This window comes from Schistocerca gregaria, chromosome 4 (genome assembly GCF_023897955.1).
Source record: "Schistocerca gregaria isolate iqSchGreg1 chromosome 4, iqSchGreg1.2, whole genome shotgun sequence".
NCBI classification, from domain to species: Eukaryota; Metazoa; Arthropoda; class Insecta; order Orthoptera; family Acrididae; genus Schistocerca; species Schistocerca gregaria.
In genome coordinates this window covers 776,913,122-776,928,558 of record NC_064923.1, presented here as the reverse complement: position 1 = coordinate 776,928,558, position 15,437 = coordinate 776,913,122, and positions in this window count along the sequence as shown.

The following is a 15,437-nucleotide window of genomic DNA, read 5'->3' as shown; positions in this document are numbered from 1 at the left end:
ATCATTGAATCGGGATTTGGGGCAAGCCTGAGCCTACTAAAATTGCGAAACACCATGGCACACGACCTTAGAGCAAAACACACCCGACGACACGGGCAGAAATTGAGTGAGACACATCAAGTCAAGAAATTATCCCCGTTAGTCCAGAAGGCAGACAAGCATTCGGCGACAGGTTGCAGCCAGCACCAACTCGAGTTACGTCAGTCGCCCCAGTTCCGCCATGGCAACGCGGACATGCCGCGTCAGCAGTTGCCACGCCGATCTTCCTTATCACACAGCCCGTCCAGGACGACTGCCGCCGTCCCGAGTACACACGTTCGTAGCAATCACGAGCGTTCACAGGAAGTTATACCACCTTTCCCGCAACATTGCGCTGCCACACAACCGGAAACTAAACTCCCCGTCTCATTCCGGCAGCAGCACTCGACACTCTCGTCGTGAGCAGGTCTTTCCGCAAAACGCAACGCCCTCTGAAATTTAAAAGCAAACGGGCCAATCGCGGCAGACCAAAGCCAAGGCTCCGGAAGACGACACACCACACCTAGGCAAAGATGAAGATGATACGGTTCAAGTTTATCAGCTGCCTTTCGCAACTTCTATACAGGTGTGAAAACGAAAATTTCGTCCATGTGCCAACCTCTTCCTCTCAGCGTTGTACTTGCAACCTACTTCCTCAATTATTTGCTAGATCTGTTCGAATCTCTGTCTTCCTCTACAATTTTTGTCGTCTACATCTCCCTCTTGTACTATGTGAGTCATTTCCTCATCTCTTAACAGACGTCCTATCATCCTTTCCCTTCTCCTTATCAGTGATTTCTACATATTCGTTTCCTCTCCGATTCTCCGCAGAACCCTCTCATTCCTTACATTACCAGTCTACCTAATATACAACATTCGTCTGTAGCACTACACCTCAAATGCTTCGATTCTCTTTTGTTCCAGTTTTCCCATAGTCCATGTTTGACTACTGTACAATGCTGTACTCCAAACGTACATTCTCAGAAATTTCTTCCTGAAATTACGATCCATGTTTCATACTAGTAGACTTCCCATGGCCAGTAATACCCACTTTGCCATTGCTAGTCTGCTTCTGATGTCCTTACTACGGCCGTCGTTGGTTATTTTACTGCCTAGGCAGCAGAATTCTGTAACTTCATGTACTTAGTGACCATCAATCGTGATAAGTTTCTCACTGTTCTCATTCCTTCTACTTCTCATTACTTTCGTCTTCCTTCAACCCATGTGCTGTACGCATTAGATTGTTCATTCCATTCAGGCTATCATGTAAGCCTTCTTCACTTTCACTCAGGATAGTAATTTCATCAGCGAATCGTATCATTGATATCCTTCCACCTTAAATTTTACTTAGACTCCTAAAGCTTCCTTTTATTTCCATCATTGCTTCTCCATGTACTTAAACGAAATACCTGCAATTTTCAAGATAATATTAAAGAGTTGCCTGAACAACACCTCCAGTACCGTAACACTTAAGCTTATTAAGCAGTATCTTATGCGAGACGCAGACAAATATCTCGCTGAGGTCACAGAGCGCCAGCGTGACACTTTCTCAGTCCTCAGACCCCTGCCTTATCTTTATAGTCCAGTGCTGCTGTAACCGTTACTTTACTTTGCGAAAATCATGCTATGTGCCATGGAAGACTTTATTGTCTTCAAAGTAACTTAGTATCCGGTCTTTCAGCGCAGGTTCAATACCATTAGGTAAAACTGGGATTTTGGAAAATGTTCTAAAACAGGACTTTTGTAGGCTGTCACTATTCGTGCAAGTGTCAGGAGGTGTGGGATAACACCAAGGATAAGCATTTGTTGATTACGATTGAACAGTAGAGGCGAAAGAGTATATCAGTATCTTACACATTTTTTAATCCGAGCACTTCGTTCTTGGTCTTCCACTCTTATTATTCCCTCTTGGCTCTTGTACATATTGTATATTACCCATCCCTTCCTACAGCTTACCCCTGTTTTTCTAAGAATTCCGTACATCTTGTGATTTCAGGTGGACATATCCTATGGAAGTGTCTTGACGTTTTCTTTACTCTTGCTTCTTGTATGACCCGCAATATCAGAATTGCCCGTATGGTGCCTTTATCTTCCCTAAAGCCAAACTGATTGCCATCTAGCACATCCTCAATTTTCTTTTCCATTCTTCTGTGTATTGTTCTTGTCACCAACTTCGATGCTTGTCATCTTAAGCTAATAGTGCGATAATTCTCTTTTATTTCCATTATTGCTTCTTCAATGTACATATTGAACAGTAGAGGCGAAAGAGAACATCCCTATCTTACACAGGTTTTAATCCGAGCACTTCGTTCTTGGTCTTACACTCTTATTATTCCCTCTTGGCTCTAGTACATATTGACATATTGTATACTATCCGTCTCTCCTTACAGAGCACCCCTATTTTTTCTCAGAATTTCATACATCTTGCACCATTTTACACTGTCGAACATGTTTTCAGGAGGACAAATCCTACGAACGTTTCCTGATTGTTTCCTTTAATCTTGCTTCTATTACGAACTGCAACATCAGAATTGCCCCTCTGGTGACTTTATCTTTCCTAAAGCCAAACAGATTGTCATCTAGCGCATCCTCAATTTTCTTTTGCATTATTCCTTATATTGTTCCTGTCACCAACTTCGATGCTCGATATCTTAAGCTGATTGTGCGATAATTCTCTCACTTGTGAACTCTCTCAGTCTTCAGAATTGTGTGGATGATATTTTTCCGATAGTCAGACTCATACATTTTATACACCATCGTGAATAGTCGTTTTGTTGCCTCTTCCCCCAACGATTTTAGAAATTCTGATGGAATGTTGTCTATCCTTTCTGCCTTATTTTATCTTATGTGAATGCAAAATCGAATGCAGTTTACAAAGATGCGATGATCCCACCTATCAGAATGACATTGCTGTGTTTCATGAGTACAGCAGTTTGCCTGGGAAAGGTGTCATAAAGACACCCTCTCCTGAGGAAAGCTGGTACACAGCTGTTGTTGTCGGCACTAGGACAGATATGACAGCCGAACACATCCCACACATGTCCCAGCGGGGACGGATCTGAGGATGCTGCTGGCCACGGGAATACCTCAGCAAAACATAGACAGTTCACAGAGACACGTGCGACGGCTGGATGAGCGTTGTCCTGCTGAAAAATGTCTCCACCTTACTGTTGCATGAGAGGTAACACATGACGACACAGGATATCCGTGACCTTGCGCTGTACGATGTTCCTTTATCACTCCCAGCCTTGACCTGGAGCCACACCCGATGGCTCCCCACACCACTCCACCATGAGTAACACCGCTTTGCCTCTCAAAAATATTGGAAGAATGGTATCTCTCCCCAGGTCACCGAGATGGTCATCCAGAGTAGTGCAGAACCCGCGATTCATCGCTTAACACAATGCGACGGCATTGATCGGCATTCTACAGTTTCTATCATGACACACTCCATACGCAGCCGTTTGTGTTGTGACGTTAACGGCAACCTACACACGGAGTCGCAATTCCATAGTCAGGCTACCGTTAGCCTCCAACCAACGATCCAGGATGACACAGAATTCAGTGAGACTGTTCCTTGTGAAACATGGATGTCCAAGCACAGTTCCATTTTTCTTGCATGTCTTGTTGGGTATATGTGACCATTTCTGCTTCTCTTGTGAAGCCTAAACTCGTTTACACGCTGCACTGATGGTTTTGCTTGTGCGTTTATTATACCGTTGGGAAGAGATTGTGCATGGTGCGAAAAAATTATTTATTTATTTATTTATTATGCAACGACGAACTTTCTGTCCTTATCCACTACTTATCGAAGAATAATTCGTGCAACACGAAGGTTTGGCGGTAGGTAGTTCAGATCTGCTGGTAAGGGAAGCAGAGACATTCTGGTTATTTCTTGTAACGGAATAGCAACTTACTAGGCTTCTCCAGTGAGACTTACCAAGGGACTTATTTTCGAGTCCAAGCGTTATTGTTTCATTCGTTCTGAAGTACTGTTAATGATATATCCCTCCATCCCCTTAAGTAAGTACTGGTCCTCTCTGTGACCGCTGTTGACTTCAGCACATATGTTGTTGTGATCTACAGTCCACACACTCGTTTGATGCAGCTCTCCACGCTGCTCTATCCTGTGCAAGCCTCTTGATATCCGAATAACTACTGCAACCGACATATTTAGGAAACTGCTTATTTTATTCACCTCTCGATTTCCCACCACAGTTTTTACTTCTTCCCAACTCTCGCTTCCTCCAGTAGTAAACTGGTGATCCTTGATGTCTCAAAATGTGACTTATCTAGCGACGTCTCCTTTTAGTCAAGTTATGCCGAAAATTTCTCTTCTCCCCATTTCCATTCAATACCCCCTCATTAGTTATACGATCTACCCACCTAATCTTCAGCATTCTTCTGTAGCTCCACATTTCAAAAGCTTCTATTATCTTCTTGACCGAACTGTTTACCGACCAAATCTCACTTCCAGAACAGGCTAACGTCAGACAAATCCCTTCAGAAAAGTCTTCCTAATACTTAAATCTATATTAAACTCTAACAAATTTCCCTCCTTCACAAACGCTTTTCTTCCCATTTCCAGTCTACATTTTATATCTTCTCTCATTCGGCCGAAGTAGCAAAACTCACCTACTAATTTCAGTGTCTCGTTTCCTAATCTAATCCGTCTGCATCGCCTGACTGAATATACATTCCATTAACCTTGTTTTATTTTTGTTGGTGTTCATCTTATATCCTCCTTACAAGGCAATGTCCAGTCCAATCAGCTGCTCTTCGAAGACCTTTGGGATGTCTGACAAAATTGCAGTGTGATCAGCAAACATCAGACTTTTTATTCGTTTTCCATGGAGTTTAATTCCTTCTCGAAAATTTTCTTTGGTTTCCTTTACTGCTTGCTCAGTGTGAAAACTAAATAGCATCAGGTCAGCAAACATATATGCAGTAGGGGTACTAAGGAGAGGACCGTAATGAGCTTCATAAACAACTATTGGCTGTTTGTAGCCTACCAGCTCCGTAACAACTGGTGAGGCCTGTCTAGGCGCAGTTATAGACCTCAATTCTCGGAATTGTAGTTTCAGTGTAGGTGAACCTATGATTGCAGATCATAGCACATTAATAATGGAACTCAGTACAAAGAGCAAGGGTAAACTGCAACCAAGTACGTAGTACCCAAGTTACACATTCTGCAGAAAGATCTTTATAAGAAAAAGACTAAATGAGATGAAAGGTACAGCGTTTGGCGTAAACTAGCAGCACAAAATTACAGAAATAATTGCCAGTGATTCACCTGAATCTCTGTTCCCAAGCTTAAAATTCGACGACATGTTCCGAATACTCATCAAGAAGAATCCTGTAGGCAAGTCACAATAAAGGGGAGAACCTATTAAAAGAAAGATGTGGTATACAAGAGAGCTAGATAAATTAAAATGCATTGTCATAATGTTCAGGCACCAGATAAAGCCAGCTCTAGATCATCCAACTAAAGACCTGCTTCATTGTAAGGACTTAAGAAACGAGAGAATGTACAGATGCAAAGAAAAAGGTTCATTTAAAAGGCTCGTAATTCATGTGAAGCAGCTTGGAATCCGGTAAATGGTCACAGGAAGAAGCCTACCTCTCCCTTAAATTCATGTAGTCCTGATTTCAACGAGTGCTTTGTTAGGATACTGAAAAATACTGAAAGAGATATTCCAGTCTCAGGTTCAGATTCTGCAGTTTATACAAAAATATAAGCTGTTACACCATTAACAACTACAATGACCTGTACCCTACAGTAATCTTAAAAACAGTGAATCTGATTGTTCAGAGACTGCAGATAGATAGGGAGTGTTCTGCACAATCCTGAAGAAAACTATTCCAGATTGCGCTCAACCCACAGCCATAGTAATCAGCAAATGGTTGTCCTTGGAGTCTTCCCACATTTCCTAAAACTTGCACGAATAGTGCCAGTTTACAAAGTGTCCCGTTTTAGAACATTTTCAAAAATCCCAGTTTTAGCTAACTGTATAGAATCTGCCCTGAAACACTGGATACTAAGTTACTTTGAAGACAGTAAACTCTTCCATGGCACATAGCATGATTTTTGCAATGTAAAGTCGACAGTATAAAGATAAGACAGGCGTCTCAGGACAGAGAAAGTGTCGCGCTGGCGCTCTGTGACCTCAGCTAGATATGTGACTGCGTCTCGCATATGATTCTGCTTAATACGCTTAAGTGTTACGGTACTGGAGGTGGTGTTCTGGCAACTCTTTAATCTTGTCTTGAAAAGCGCAGGTAGGTAGTTTAAGTGCATGGAGCAATCTCCCAAGAACGAAACTTCGAGGATGACGTGCCTAAGGGATCCATCATAAGAGCTCTCCTGTCCTTTTTTATGTCTTTGGTATAGACTGTACTAACCAGGTATTACAGTTTGCCGATGACACCACCCTTTTCGCCAAAGGAAAAATTGCTGCTCAGGCTCTGCATGTTACATATTTGTTCTTTGAAAATCTCAAAGAAGAAAAAATAGATCGTCTGATATACAACATCAGCAACGTTGGATACCAAGATAATAAGGAGGCACTCAAAGTACTGGACTTCATGTTTAACAGCAAATTCAGTGTATGAGCACTCATATACATGTGCTCCAACCTCTCCCGTGAAATATAAGTCATGAGGAAACTAAAAGCTGTGTCAACTCATCAGTGTAGTGTACGTGATAGTGCTGCAAGAGAAAAAAAAGAGATTGTGTCGGGATCATCACTTCAAGCAAAACATTGGAGCAATGCAGGTCTATATTCTCGCGGTCAGGAGTATTGATAATTTTCAGCCAGTATGTGTTTTAATTTATCATTAGTACCATAGAAACAAGCATGAGTCAAGAAGTACATAATTATGATACGTGCAACCTGAGGAGCATCGGAATACCAAGCTGCCAAGATGTTGACAGTCTGGAACGCAAGATAATTTTACAGTGGTTACTCTAAAATGATCAACGTATTGTCTCGTGAAGTGCAATGTCTGCCTCAGGATTATTCGAAAGGAAAATTGCAGCGGTCCTGAGACAGCATCCGTTATACTCTATTGGAGAATTTTTCAAGAGTGACCAAAGTGACTAGACGAAATAATAATTAATGATGTTTCTATTTGTACTATATGTCCTTACTGTGAAAAATTTTCTTTATATGTTGCATGAAAAATTATAATCAACTAACATGTATTGGTACATGTCTGTTGTTTTTTTTCTTTGTGAGGACAGACAATTGTTGTTTGCTAAGGAACTGCTCACTTGGATTCGATATGTGTTTGGGAGAGTTTTTCATCCCGAATCCTGGCATTGGTTCACGTAATTCTCGAGAGTGGTACTAGTATTTGAGTTCTCCCTTTTTTCGTACCAATATGGATCCTGTACCATCAGTACTGGTGTCGCTTCACTAGAGAACCATTGATTTAAAACCAGTTCTCTCTTCTGTTTGCAAGTATGACAATACCGGCATTAACTAATTCCTTGGTACAAGCCGGTCGGTAATTTAGAGCAATGCGGCTGGTGCAGAACCTAGATAATGTCTGCAAAAGCGTAATCAGAGGTAGAGCCCTTAGCGACTACTGCTCGAAATCTCGAAGCGAGTTGCGTATTTAGAAAAAGAATTTTAAATTTTATTTGTTTATTACCGAGTAGGGGCTTTTGCATAGTTCTACCAGCACGTGTGATCAAACTGACGATACAGCCCTGCAGATTGTGTATTAATGAGTAGGACAAATGACTCCATGCTGAATGGTCCTTTATCCATATATTGACTTTCGAAGATTGCGACCTTATCTAAAGGAATTACTCAGTGTACAATCTCTAAGCAGAATCCCATACGAACTAACCAATTGTGACGTTACCTAAATGATTTCTGAGTGGTTTCTCTAACCAATATCCAATACGAGAAAATCAATTGTGAGTTTACCTGATTTCGCTCAATCGTTAGATAATTAGGCTCCTCCCAGATCTGTTTAAAGGGAATAGCTCGATAATGCTGTAGAGTCGCACACATCTGCTTCCATGCCCAGCAGATAACTCGCTGCCATTTTATTTAGTTCCAATAAGAAGGCGGTAGTTACCTTGCGAGCAAACTTCACGGTTATTCCTTTAGGAAGGATATATTTTGTCGTAAAGCTGGGAAATCTGTCGAAGCCAAAATTTGTTTACCAGTCGAACTGGTGCCATACGTATTTTGTTATTTTTATAGGTTCTTATTAAGTGGGCATCTGTGCCTCTATAGAAGCCTTGCTAGGGTCCGTGCTCATCTTACGTGGTGTATAAGGATACTCGGCAATCGGTTCAGGAGTCTTATTCTTGTAAAATGACGAAGCCTATTTCAAAGTCACATAATGGCTTGTTGATTCCGAGAGGGAGTGAAGCCCTTTGGATAAACTGTTCACTGAATATGTGGGTGCCCTGCCTCGAACAACAGCTGGTACCGTTATATATTAGTTGTCGAGGGTCCCGAGGCTACTGCCAGTAGAGGGATTACTGCCTCGCTAAATATTTGTCCCTTAAATATTTTCCTGGTTCAGAGCGCTAAATGCGCTTGTCGGTGACAATGCCCCGCGTTTATGTCACGAGAATTTAAGTAGTTTTGTTTTGGTAAAGCCATTATGCATGTTGCGACGATGCCCTATTAGCCTCGATCTTCCTTTTTGGACAGGGGTAATGGTAATCTTAAGGCTGTCTTTGTTATTTGTCATGCAAAGGTTCAGACCAAATGGGACATTTCCATCCCTTGGATGGATGCTGCCTTAAATTCGGCATCGTATGAGGCTTCTGGTGCTTTGATGTTTTCTTATTCCCTTAATCCGTCCCTGGCTAATTTGTCGAGTATACCATCAGTTGCCTGAGCGGATTAGCCCTGTCTGATTAAAGAAAACAGGGATGGAGTTAGGAACATCGACTTGACCCATCACTGCCAAGTGAAACGGTATAATCAGGGAATGACACCATTTGGTGGCCTAATTGAGGATAAGGCTTTTGTTGAGAATTTGTTGTTTGGCTGGTAATCAGGGTAATATTATTACCAGGAAGCTTGTTCCCAGGTTTATGGGAGCCTGTGCAGTTGTTAGGATCTGAAGTCCTATTAATCTGTTAGTATGCAAGCTGGTGACTGGGAAAAGTTTGAAAGTACATGTCAGCCAAACAAACGCTAGCTAATCAATTCGTTTCTCTCCTTCTGAACTCATTTAAAAATCAGAAAATAGGAAATGGGGTGCGGTTTCTGGCTTGAGTGTGGGAGGTTGAACCGTGGGAGCTCATCTCGTCTTCCAGTATCGATATCTGCTGGCTGGAGTCTCGCCAGGGGGCGTGGATTACTTCCTTGTGCGAGTATCGCTGTCTCGATGACTAGAGTCCCGCGTAGGGAGAAAGGCCTCCGGATATCGCGGCGCAGGCGGTTGACGGTGGCAGCAGCAGCACTTGCAGTGATGGACGACTTCTTTTCCGCGCCGTCCTTCAGTCTTCTTCGCCAGGACTGAGCTGAAGGCAAAGGTCTGGTCCGCTTGTGTCGTGCGGAACTAGTTGTTCAGCTATATGCAGCGATTTCTCGCTCCGCAAGCTGCGTGAGCAGATGTTCGCGTTTATGTTTATTGAATTGTCATGCACGCCTTATTATTTGCCTCTGTGATTCTAGGACTAGTGTAGTGCCCTGTGATTTTAAAGGAACTGGTGTTGACCTGGTGGCCAACGTTCTGTTCCAAATAATTTGATAATTTGTCATGGTTAATGTTGTTATGGCTATGCCATGTGCCCAGTTGTCACGCATAGATATATCAGAGACCTATGCCTGATCTAGCAAAAAAAGAGAAAAAGGGGTGTTTGTCTTATAACTCTTATGGAAGAGAACAGCTGCTTCTCAGTTTTAATATTTCCTCTTGTCATATTTTAGAAGCTTATGAGTTCTCTGGTACGCTGTTATCCAGCCCGTGAAGCAAGTTGTGAGCTCCAGCCACTGGTAAGACCCTAGCGATTTTGTTATCTATATTCCTTCTTGGAAGAAATTACTGCTCCGTTTCAACAGTTCTCTGACAGCCAATCTTATTTCCTAGGATGTATCGACTTGTTGGAAACACTGTAAATGCAGTCACGGTTAAACCATAACTTTACCTGTAGTATAATCGACCAAGACACTTAATGTTTCTTGTTACTTAACAGCACTTACTAAGTTGCTGTCACAGTGTTCAGTGTTGAAGGCTTCTCGTCGCGTGGGCCTGGCTTGCTTGCCGCCGCTTGCACGGCTCTCTAACATTTGCTAGGTTTACTGTTTGTTGGGAGTCGTGCACCCTGGTTGTCTCTGCTCGAGTTGAGTATCTGCTGTTATCTTATTTGCACCTCAAACAAAGTTTTTTTGTTCACCAGGAGACCTTTTATTAACTGGCTTCGCACAAGAAATTTTCTGTATAATGTTTAATACATATTGTATCATTGTTCTAAGTTTAATTGGAAATTTTAGGTGTAAACCTTTTGGGTAATCCGTGAAGGATAAGTGTTATCATTGTTAATATTCATCTTTTGGGGAGCTGGCTAATATCTCTTATTTGAATCCTCCAGAAGAAATTTATGTTCAACTTTTTTAATTATTTTAATTAGCTGGTTTATTTAAAATTGTTTAATTTAAAAATTTTAAAAGGAGCTACTATTGTTAAGGTTTTATTTCCTGAATGTGTTTGAGAGCAAGATTATTGCAATTCAACGACTGTCTCACTCACTATTTTGAACGCCCTCATATCTGAAATGGGAAATTAACTTCAGTTCTACTACCTGTTCCTCAAAGGGGACCTGTTGTTACCCCAAAATATAGAAATAAATGTTGTTTTCGAATGATAAATGACGTTAGTTAAGGTGGGCTAGTCCTTTCGTGCCATTTGCCTCATCCTGGTAATTCTCGATTTCACTAATGATTTTTAATTGAAGGTTAGTATTTTTTCCAACATTACCTTCAATTTAATCATGCCAATCACGTTGACGGATAGCAAGTCTCCTATAAATGTACTTTACTTTGATATTGTTATCTCTAAAATCCGAAGACAATCGCTCTCGACGGTGGTGTTAATAACTAAACAGCTCTGCACTGTTTCTTTAATCACAAATTTGTTCGTTTTACTCACTTACACTAAATTTGTGAATCGAAGTCTGAAAATGTTCAGTGACAAGACATGTCTGGCGCAACATACAGATTAGCAAACGGGTACTTCGATATAATAAGCATGTCACCAAAGTCAGAGACTATTTCACATCGTTTAGCTCCGCAGTACAGCAGTTCACGGTCGGGCATTAAGGAGCTGCAGTGCGACGAAGTGAGTGACAAAACACCAATTACGCGTGGAATTAAAAAGCAGTACATTCATAAGGTCATATCCGGGTACTATAACTATTATGACCCAGATTTTCTAATGGGATCGATTGTTGGGTTAGTGTACTGTCATGTTGACGACGGTTCCATTTTAGTGACATATCACTTGTTTAGTGAGATATCACTTGCCAAGAGTCCGCTGGAAGACCCTCAGTGCGCCGCTTGGAGTGACCGCGCGGTTTAAGGTGCCATGTCACGGGTTGACAGGTCCCTCCCGCCGGAGGTTCGAGTCGTCCCTCGGCCATGGTTGTGTTGTTCACAGCGTAAGATAGTTTAAGTAGTGTGTATGCCTAGGGACCTATGACCTTAGCAGATTGATCCCTTATTGATTCACAGACAATTAACATTTACACTCCCGGAAATGGAAAAAGGAACACATTGACACCGGTGTGTCAGACCCACCAAACTTGCTCCGGACACTGCGAGAGGGCTGTACAAGCAATGATCACACGGCACAGCAGACACACCAGGAACCGCGGTGTTGGCCGTCGAATGGCGCTAGCTGCGCAGCATTTGTGCACCGCCGCCGTCAGTGTCAGCCAGTTTGCCGTGGCATACGGAGCTCCATCGCCGTCTTTAACACTGGTAGCATGCCGCGACAGCGTGGACGTGAACCGTATGTGCAGTTGACGGACTTTTAGCGAGGGCGTTTAGTGGGCATGCGGGAGGTCGGGTGGACGTACCGCCGAATTGCTCAACACGTGGGGCGTGAGGTCTCCACAGTACATCGATGTTGTCGCCAGTGGTCGGCGGAAGGCGCACGTGCCCGTCGACCTGGGACCGGACCGCAGCGACGCACGGATGCACGCCAAGACCGTATGATCCTACGCAGTGCCCTAGGGGACCGCACCGCCACTTCCCAGCAAATTAGGGACACTGTTGCTCCTGGGGTATCGGCGAGGACCATTCGCTACCGTCTCCATGAAGCTGGGCTACGGTCCCGCACACCGTTAGGCCGTCTTCCGCTCACGCCCCAACATCGTGCAGCCCGCCTCCAGTGGTGTCGCGACAGGAGTGAATGGAGGGACGAATGGAGACGTGGCGTCTTCAGCGATGAGAGTCGCTTCTGCCTTGGTGCCAATGATGGTCGTATGCGTGTTTGGCGCCGTGCAGGTGAGCGCCACAATCAGGACTGCATACGACCGCGGCACACAGGGCCAACACCCGGCATCATGGTGTGGGGAGCGATCTCCTACACTGGCCGTACACCTCTGGTGATCGTCGAGGGGACACTGAATAGTGCACGGTACATCCAAACCGTCATCGAACCCATCGTTCTACCATTCCTAGACCGGCAAGGGAACTTGCTGTTCCAACAGGACAATGCACGTCCGCATGTATCCCGTGCCAGCCAACGTGCTCTAGAAGGTGTAAGTCAACTACCCAGGCCAGCAAGATCTGCGGATCTGTCCCCCATTGAGCATGTTTGGGACTGGATGAAGCGTCGTCTCACGCGGTCTGCACGTCCAGCACGAACGCTGGTCCAACTGAGGCGCCAGGTGGAAATGGCATGGCAAGCCGTTCCACAGGACTACATCCAGTATCTCTACGATCGTCTCCATGGGAGAATAGCAGCCTGCATTGCTGCGAAAGGTGGATATACACTGTACTAGTGCCGACATTGTGCATGCTCTGTTGCCTGTGTCTATGTGCCTGTGGTTCTGTCAGTGTGATCATGTGATGTATCTGACGCCAGGAATGTGTCAATAAAGTTTCCCCTTCCTGGGAAAATGAATTCACGGTGTTCTTATTTCCAGGAGTGTATTAACCAAGTGCGCTTTGAAGATTTCGCCAAGCCCAAAATGAACATACTTCATATAAGCTGCGACAAATATGACGAAAACCGCAGCAGATGGAGGAAACGCATCAAGAATGGCAGCAAGTGCCACGACGGCGGCTGGTTCGAGTAACTCAGCTGCGAAACGAGCGAGTAGAGGAGCGATGCCGAGGAACCCCTCTTTCGGCGTGACAGGCACATGCTTCACCAGTGAGCGCGCCCTGTGTGCACTCTCAATAGACTCTTGAGGCATTAAAGAAAGTGTCTACGTGATGTGGCTTCGATCTTCCGTTCCGATGTATAGGTCATGGGTGATGTGGATAGAAATATAGAAGTTGAGGTAGCTCCTAACACGCAAAGTTCTTATCTGCAAAGCATCCACCTGCCTTACAAGGGTATATCTTATGTATGCCTCAAAATGCGAGATCTGTTCAAAAACGTTCCGGTACATTCTAAACCCGCGTCCGTGGTGTGTTAGAGTGAAATTCGGTTGCCATCCCCACACGACCGTGTTTAATGCGTAACTGTCGGAAGTTTCATTGTTGCGTGTTTGTTAGTTATTGTTCAGTACTATACTGAGTAGAAGGTTGTGTCGCATAGTTTGCGAGTTTCGAGATGGCTGAGTTACAGGAACAACGCGTCTGCATTACATTTTGCGTGAGACTCAAGAAAACCTTTACAGAAACACACCAAATGAAGCAGGAAGGTTACGGTGATGAGCGCTTAAGCCGTAATCGGTGTTACGAATGGTTATGAAGATTTAAAAATGGTCGTACGGAAGTTAATGATGGCCCCCGTTGAGAACGCCGTCGAGGTCTATCGAAGTCGCTCATGTCACGAACATTAACGAAATTGTGCGTCCAATCGAAGACCTACTGTCCGAGAAAATGCAGAAGAATGTACCGTTTCACTAGGATGGTGTCATGAAATCCGGACACAGCATCTTGGAATGCATCGTGTTGCAGCTAAGGTCGTCCCACCGCTCACAAGTCAAGACTAGAAAGATCTTCACCTCACAAGAGCTTTTGTATCGCGCAAGTAAGGAGGAGATGTTCCTTAAGAGAATCATAATTGGTGATGAGACGTGGGTCTACGGTTGTGGTCCGGAGAAGTTGAATGGACGAATATTTGCAATGATGGACGAGATAAAAGAGAATTCGCAGACGGCGCTTCACGCGATCCAGAAAGAAGCGTATCAAGGTTCCTGAAGTTGGAACGGCGTTGGGGGCGTTGTATCAGTTGTGGGGTAGAGTATTACGAAGGAGACGACGCACAGTAAGAAAAAGGTAAGAGAAAAAAAATTGCGTGCTACGTTCCTGCATATTCTCAACAGACCTCGTGCAAGGATGAATTACTTTTTATGAAACGTTTTCATTTACCTTTCACATGGCTCAAATGCGCTCCACCAGACGAATAACTGACTTTCAAACGGTAGTCAGACTCGTCCTATATTTTCGCGAATGTGTTTGGAGTAACCGCAATTACGGACTGTTGTTTTACGGTGGCACAGCTAACGCACGTAGTCCCAGAAAAACAAATGAGACCAGGCGACTTCGGAAGTGATTGGCAGCAATACGTGATACGTACGACCGCTTAAGACAGATCCGTTGTTTAATCAGCTCATTGTTAAGAAATGAAGTTGTTTACATACAGGCGCCAGTGCTGTGGTGCTCAATCCTGTTGAAAAAGTGAATCTTTCGGTAAGTTCTGGTGGCAACTCACTGGATCACATCAGTTTGTGCGATTTCTGTAAGAGACTTTTCCTCAGAAATGATCGGTTGTGACTGTCTACCCGCGAAACGGCACAAAATCCATCAACGTTTGGAGTGTCTTTGTCGAGTTCAAAAGTGGTGTGTACCTGTTACATTCTCAAATTCTTAATTTGTAGCAGTTCTCTTTCCTCATTAAAGGCAATATAATATCATCACTGAATATTAACCATGAATGGAAGTTGTCTTCCATCTCCAAGCTAAGACTGAATTCACAAAACAGTTCGTTGCGTGCCAACATCACGGAATGCTTATATCAGATGAGTCCTGTATGTTTCGGAACACAAATTTCGGCACAATAATTTACATGGGCACATGAAGGTAGCTAATTCTCGGTTGGCACACCTACTCTACTTCTTTGGACTGCGTGGAAAACTATGTAGAAACACCCCATGTCTTGAACAGGCATAAGCGGCGACCCATGGATTCCTGCACACCTGACATAAACTAGCAGTACTATTGCTGATGCCATCGTCTAATTCGGTGAGTTTCAGAAGTTGG